This window comes from Vanessa cardui, chromosome 14 (assembly GCF_905220365.1).
Source record: "Vanessa cardui chromosome 14, ilVanCard2.1, whole genome shotgun sequence".
Classification (NCBI taxonomy): Eukaryota; Metazoa; Arthropoda; class Insecta; order Lepidoptera; family Nymphalidae; genus Vanessa; species Vanessa cardui.
The window spans coordinates 12271557-12280389 of NC_061136.1; positions in this window are offsets into that span (position 1 = coordinate 12271557).

The following is an 8833-nucleotide window of genomic DNA, read 5'->3' on the forward strand; positions in this document are numbered from 1 at the left end:
CACCAGATATTCTCATCAGATATTCTCTCTGACAAAACAGTACCCATTATTGTTGTGTTTCCAGTAACTATAGGCACAAATTATATAATATTTTCCCAATGTTGATTGATGACTATTGGTGATGGAATGGTTAATATTTCTTACAAAGCAATTGTCTATGAGCGGTGGTGACTACGTAACATCTGGTAGCTCAACATAAACTAATTAGATATTCACTATTGGTAGATTTATCTTCAACAGATGTCAGGTTTCCTCACGACGTCCTTCACCACCAAGCTAATAATTATAATAAACACAAATTAAGTATTCGAGAATTTGTATAATGCGATGAATTTGTAACATAAAGAAACCCCTAAAGATAAGAAATATTTATACAAAAATATATGATTACAAAAAGTATCTCGCATACTAAATTCTTAGTATACTTTTATTTCAATATCAATCATAGTTTTAAATTCAAAACGATTCGAATAAACAAGAACGAGTACATATCAATGTTTCGAACGCATGGAATTTAATACTGTTTTCTAAACACTAGAGCAGCTCGCTTCAATATATTAGATCCATTGCCTCTCGATATTTGCGAGGGAATCGATAAAAGATTCGTTGTGAGATGAAAATATATGAGAGGGTTCGGTCAAGTAGGTTTGCTATACGAGATTCAATCATTACTTTTTTATATGATAGTTTTGTAAAGTTAAAATAACAAGTTGATTCACAACACTAATTAAAGTTTGCTATCTAATTGGTTAATATATTTTAGAGTTTGCTTAATTTTTACGTTTGGCATTTGGAAACGTTTCATTGAATATTGTTCATTGTTAAATAGTATAGTATAGTAGCAGCCTATAAATTTCCCACTGCTGGGACTTAGGCTCCACTTCATCTGTAGAGGAGGTTAGGAGCATATTCCATCACGCTGCCCCAATGTGGATTGGACTCACATGTGACAGAATTTCATTGAAATTAGACATATGCAGGTTTACCCACGATTTCCATCACCGCCAAGCTTGAGATGAATAATACAATAAATTTGTCTTAATTCTCATAGTCATTGACATAAAAATATACTTTGTCTATCATTAAATTATTTAATGTCTATTAAATATTTATTTGACAATTCAAAATATATTTCACTAAACTTTCAGGCCTTCAGTAGAACCAGACTACTATCAGCTGAAATAAATAAACCCACATACGTAGGCTTATCACGTTCAAAGTCAAATTGTCTTAGCAAAATTATAAACCTTTTGTCTATAACCTATAAAACCTTACCAATATAGATTAGGTATAACATCTATACCTATGGGTAGACAAAATTTTTATCTGGAAGGTCTAAAATTTAAATCATCCGAGCCTATTTAACCGCTGCGACTTTGCGAAAAAAACCATAGATTTGCTATGAAAATTATGCATATCATAAATCCGGTCAAAGCTGATAAATCCCTTTGATGCACGATAGCTCACCGAAAGGAACGAAGTGTCCTCAGCTTCGGACGAAGTGCCGATGTCTTTGGGAAGATTTGCCTTCACGTATAGTGATACCACGAGCGATCACGTAAGATTGCGGATCAGACTTTACTTTTACTTTGAGGTAACGCTACAGATATTGAAATAGTTTTCAACCAAGTAATAAAGCTGTTCGATCTATTTATAATATTGGAGCTAAACCTTCCTTCTGGATGTTTTTTATGTATGTTCGGAATAACCTCTGGCGAAAGCTACAGATTACTTATACGAGATTAGGTATATTAATAATAAAAATTTTGAACTTCCAATTAGATAAGATAATTCTTTTAGACATATATGTAATAATTGAAATGAAAATAATCATATTAAAATGAAACAAAAATAATTCTTTTAATGCTTACATTTAAAAAATCGGTCGACATAATATAAAAAAAGTAAAATCTGCCTGTAAATTTCCCACTGCTGGGCTAAGGCCTCTTCCTCCATTAAGGAGAGGGTTTGGAACATATTTTACCACGCTTCCAATGGGGGTTGGTGGAATGCATATGTGGCAGAATTGCTATAAAATTAGACACATGCAGGTTTCCTCACGTTGTTTTCCTCCACCGCCGAGAACGAGATGAATTATAAAATTCAAGAACGAGATGAATTATAAAATTCATCTCGTTCTCGGTGATTAAGACAAATTAAGCACATATATACATACATGGTGCTTGCCTGGATTTGAACCCGAAATCATCGATTAAGATGCACGTGTTCTAACCACTGGGTATAGTTAATGTGTTTGTACACATATGTCCGATTACTTTATTCCAATGGAAATAGGAGAAAAGATAAATAAACATGTTGCAGAATTTTAGTGAAATTAGACACATGTAGATCGTGATGTTTCCACTGGGCCATCTCAGCTCACAATATAATAATTAATAATAATTGATATCGTGTCAAAATGAAAACTTTTAATTTTATTTTGGCATCCAAGTCTATTATGAGAACAAGTTCGTAATAAGCCACTACAAAGTGCTTAGCGTAATATTTGCTTTGCTTTGCAAATATAACAACTGTATTACCATAATGTTACCGTAGTGCAAGTTTCGTGGAGCTTTGTAACAGAAAGTTAATATGATTCCTTTGGTAATCACAAATTGTAATATAAGGATTGTTCTAAATTTAAATTGTTCGTTATGTAAAATGTAAGTAATTATTATTAGTTTTTTCAATGATAATTTATTTAAAACACGACAGCCATGCCAGAGAACTGATAGGCTTTGAGGAACGTTCCAGAAATAAATAACCAGTTTCATACGGAGTTATTTATATATTCTAGATAGCTCTAGAAGAATAAAGAAATAAACATCACGATAACTTCCTGACTGTTTTCGGGCACGGCGACCATTTAGGGAAGGATAGACTCACAGGACAGACTTTATATAATATCACAGAATAATATTACGGTGCATAAGTGTGTGTGCGAACACAAACACATTCTCTATTTTATACTCATCATTATCTGATGGTACAAATCTGACATAATCGCAGTTCCATTAACACAAAATGCTTTCAGTGGTATGGGGGTAATACACTTACAACTTGTCGACTCCGGTTTATTTGTGAGAATTGTTAACAGAAAAACCAATATATTTTTAACTTATTAATAAATAACTGTATAAAACACGTGATCCGGTGAAGCCCTGACCACTGATTAAAAAAAGAAAACTACAACATATTTTAGTTTCACTATTGAAATTTCTTGTCCTAAAACCTGAAACATTTTGCGGTTTCATGCAAACCAGCTTGCTCAATTAAGATCGCCCACGTTTCTGCGCAAATCTTGAAATTGCGGTTATTTTAATCGTAGCTTTGCCGAATAAGACGTATAAGCCTCCAGACCAACTGACGCGTTGGTATACTGGTTAGATTATGCAGATTAGGCAAGGAAGTTGGCCAGGGCACTGGATTTTTGTACGAACAAATGTACATGCTTAACATACATATGTACATGCTTTCAGTAGAAAACATTACCATCATACATGTCTGTATTTGTTAGGTTTTTTTTTTTCAAATTATTTTGAGCATTTGAAAAATCTCTATGCAGGTAAAGTACAAATGGGCAAATTAATATAAATCTTGCTTACCTGAATTTTTCTGGTTCAAACCGGAAAATTGCACTTGTGCGTATTGATACAGGCAATTATCGTAAAGAATTCTACATGTGTTGGACAAAAGTCGGCGACTTGTGTATCCACTAATGCCTTGTCCTTAAAGAAGACTAAATTGATATCAAACCTGTAAATTATTTTACAGTAGCTCCCTATAGTATATTGTACCCTAAATATGTAAAAAAAAGTAACATATGTACATATACCTACAAAATATCGTTATAGGATTATAACGATGTAAGAAGGAAATAAAATTAAAACCATACAAAGACGACTTCATCACTCACATCCGTACCATTCACTGTTATTAATATTAATGTAGACGGATAATTATTATTTATGTACATTTGCGGATCAATATACATTTGAAAAACATACAGACGAAATAATACCCTCCTCCTTTTTGAAGTCGGATGGAAACACGATCCAAATATTCGTATCTTACGACAATTGTATGGTGTTCCAATTTCTGTTGAAACTATGCGCCTTGGACTGCTAATAGCCTCATTAAAAGTATATCACCTTTTAGTTTTAGTTTTTTGCCTAGATCGCAATTGCGTTTAAAATTAATACAGCAACTATTTTTATAGAAATATATGTAAATCTGATATAGTTACGAATTACTTCACTGACGTAAACAAAAAAGAATACTTTAGGCAAGAACAAGCCAATATTTTCGTAAAAACCATCGTTTTATAAATCATCTTAATTTCATGGTTAGTGTATTGTATTGAAAGTGTATTAAGTGGCCCATACTTCTTACAAAATTTCCTTATGGGTGCTTACCATTTGCTGTTTTGCATATTGCTTGAAACAAATATTTTTTTTAATAAAAAGGTTTTACTAAATATGATGCAAATTCCATTTGGATTGACGAAGCCTTCTAATCAGATCTTGGTCGTACTGTTTGTATTATGTGTACGATGACCAAATCTGATTTCATTACCTGAATTCATCGGAACTATATTGTGTATTCTAATGCAATCACCATTATGATTAAATAGTAAAGCTTGTCATACACGTGGCTACACAACCATTCACGAATATCGATAATATCATGATGAAATAAGGAGCAATTGTGGATTTTTCATGTTTCTTTGCATTATATTCTATGACCGCTGAAAATTCTACTAATTAATTGTTAATTTATCGCAATCGAATTAAAATGTAATTTTTGCTGTTCAGCTGTTTTCCTATTCTAATATGACAACTCATTTTTTTTATACGACTCTCTAACCGGCCGGTAACTTTTGTTGGCTCTGTAATATTTAGCCTTTGTTACCGTGTAAAACAGAAATGAGTAAATTGCAATTAAAAATCCTCTTAAGTTTTCTACACACCTATGGATTGAGTTCTTCAAAATAATATTATAACTAATTTAATTTGTATAGCTATCGTTCCATAATCACTAAGACAAAAATTGGCTTACGCTATTCGGCTAAAGTTATAAAACTTTAGATGTAATATGCAATTTCTTGTATGGCAACCTTTAAATGGCAATTCAACACGTTACTAGTTAATAGTCAATATTGAATATCAATTGATATATCCTGTTACTGTGTACATGTATTTGTTGTTTGAACGGTATCAGCAAATATATATTCTTTTGCCATTTCGGAGGAACCGAGTTACTGGAATATGATTCCATAGCAAATGCCTGCACAGCCCTCAAAATACTCCTTACTTTCTTGAAAAGCATTTAATATGCAGATGGATTAACAGAGATTTTATTACTTAAACCTATATAATAATATATTTTTATTTTCGAAAGAGAGGTGTTATCTCAATAATATTAATATAAGTGGCTGTATACAATTTTACTATTATTTGTGGAATAAAATGATAATTTATTTATTTTTTATTTATTTATTAACACCAACAAGATATACATTAACAAAAGCGAGTAAAATATAATTAAACAACTAATATTAAAATCTAAACGGTGTCTTAATTATAGATGTTACACACATTTCAAAGCAAAATAGACACAACATGCAGGTAAAATTACAAATTAAAAGAAACAAAATTTGGAATCATTTCGAATATCTAAAAATAATTATTATTTATATTTCGAACCAATATTTTATTGGTTCGAATATATTATATATATAATATATTATATAATATATAATATATCTTGCCACCATTCCACGCGGTCAAGATTTATACACTAACTTGTTGTTAATTCTTATGTTAATAAAGATTGTAAGACATATTTTATTGGTTCAAATATGTAATATTTATATATACTGAAATCAAACGTTAATATTGTCAATTGACCTACGAGTATACACATCTAAAGATTTCATAATCTGTGTAACAAAGGATAAATATGAGCTGACTTTCAAAAATACATTAGCTTAGAGGTACATAAAAATGTGCGTATGCTATCAGATCAGGGTAAAAATAGTACATAATTTTGATGAAATAATATTACATTACATTGATGAAATAATATTAGTAAGTTATGCGGAGTTCTGAATATGGTATGCGAGGGAATGAGCACCATGATATGATGAACGAGGATGGACATAGAGGAAGGGGACGACCAAAAAAATGAAAGATGGATTGTGTGGACGATGTGGAAATAAAAGAGAAATATGAAAAAAGAAGCCATGCTGTGCCGAACCAAAACAAATTGGGATAAGGACAGGAGGATGATGATGTTAAAATTGATGAAATAATTGCTGTGTACTTTTTTTACATAATAATTAATATGATTTATACAATAGAAAGGAGTTTTCTTACAATTGCATTTCACTTTTCACCTTTAACCATGCCCAATTCAACTAAACTTTGTCAAGTTACGAGTTACCACAGAACGAATGTCCTTCTTACAAAGTAGAAATAATTCACTCAATTTTATAATGGTATTCAATCCATCTGCGAATTTCGATTCAATTGGTGTTGGCTTAAAGTATTATTGCGTGTTTCCAATTCAAATAAGTGCTGTTCGTGTTTCAAATGGCTTTCAAGTTAGTGATCGTTTTTAAGATTTTCACTTTTGTTCTTATGTTTAGCTCATGTACTTACGGACCGAGGTGGTTCAGTAGCGGAATACCATGGAGTTTCTAAGTAGCTGATTGATCTTTAGTATATTTTCGTTGATTCCTTAAAACACCCATAGTTTTTCTAACAGGATGCCTAGCATTTCTATCTTCCATGTTTAAGAGTTCTAGTTGTTTTTGTAGTTGTTCTTAGTTGCTTTTTAAATCTTCATGCGGTGTAATTATTCTTTTTTATGGAGTAGGTTGGCGGACGAGCACATGGGCCACCTGATGTTAAGTGGTCACCATCATCCATAGACAATGACGCTGTAAGAAATATTAACTATTCCTTAAATCGTCAATGCGCCACCAATCTTTGAAACTATGATGCTATGTCCCTTGTGCCTGTAATTACACTGGCTTACTCACCCTTCAAACCGGAACACAACAATACTGTGTACTGTTGTTTATCGGTAGAATATCTGATGAGTGGGTGGTAGCTACCCAGGCGGGCTTGCATAAAGCCATACCACCAAGTTAATACATACAAGTACATTTGAAGGTGATTTACTGACTGCCCTAATTCCCTTCATGTCTGAGAAAGAGGATTGTTCACAAATAAATAAATGCATGTCCGGTATTGAACCCGTGATCTACTCTAGCCGCTCATGTCTATGTTGTTTATTAAATAATTTTGGCCCTCTCAACTGTGATTTTCATTATGGAATAAATATTTAACTTTTTGATTGTTTTTTCTATCTAGACTTAATTGAATCTTCAGTACAGAAACTGGTGAGCAGATTGCAGAGGATTTATACGATTGCATTTTACGTATTTCGAAATGTATTGGCTAAGCTATCTTATAGCTTTAATTTAATCAGTGAATAGAATGATTTCGGAAAAGCAAAAATAGAGTATTAATGTGACAAAATTTTATTATATGATAATAATAAGATATAGCGATAAGCGATAACACCGCTTTTGCGCACCATTTGTTTTTGTTTCTTTAGTACCATTATCTGTCGTGTAATGTGTTGTGCAATAAAGTATTTTAAATAAAATAAAATAAATAAAATTTATTATCATATAATAAAATTGCAATTTTAAGAACAGTCCATTCTATAATATAAATTACTTTAATTATTGAGTAATAAGTTACAGTTAGCCGTTAAATCATCAATTTCAACATAATCATCCAATCTGCCCTTATCCTAATTTATTTTCGGTTGGCGCAGCAAATATTCTTTTTTCATATTTCTGTAAAGCGCAACTTCATAAGTAACATTCATTTTCAGTCATATCGTCTTTCATGCAATCCATCTATCGTTTCTTTGGTCGAAAATTTTTTAGTATCATAAGTCAGGTAGACTTTCCAAGGTTGATCACGATTAGCCCTTTTTGTTCTCGCTGGAACCGTTACGCGTTTCCTCATCACGAAGAGGCTTGTGGAAGTCGCCGGTGCCCAGAATGAAACCCCTAGTAGACCGGAATAGCCACTAAAACACCAGCGGTATCTTCTCCGTCTTTTGAGCGGACACCACATTGTCGCTCTGACGGCTGGCCCGACAGGGGATTTTCAGGGTATTGAGTTTTTTTTTTGTTTCATACTTTAAAAATGATGGTGGTTCAAACTAGATGTATGACTCTTAAAATTCCGAAATTATTAGATCATTTGTTTTTTTTTTTCATTTTATGAAACATACATCTAATATATAGATACAAAAAAAATTTTGAAATGATGAGCGTATGGAAGGATCGCTAGAATGCTTAAAATAATTACTAGTTGCTTAAGGAAAAATTATAAAATTAAGCATCAAGTTTTGTGCTCCATATAATTTTAAACTTTATTAAATGATACATAGTTTAATAATATAATAAATTATAGTATGACACAACTAAATTAATTTTTTATTTTTTATTAACATAAGAATATATACATACATAGTTTTGGTTATTAAATTTAATAATGGTTACCTATGTAACTCATTAAAATTTCACGCTTCTGGTTTTAGCAACTATGTGAACTATGTCTAAATAGTTGCTAGCTCATAAAATTTATACCTTAAATTTTCATATAAAATATGACTAGAAAATGGTATTGTTTTGGTATTTTTGATGGACCACTTAGTGGTAGGCATTTGTACAAGCTCGTCTGGATACGACTCTACTTAGTATTGTCGCGTTAGGGATTGAAAGGTTGAGTAAACCAGTGTAACT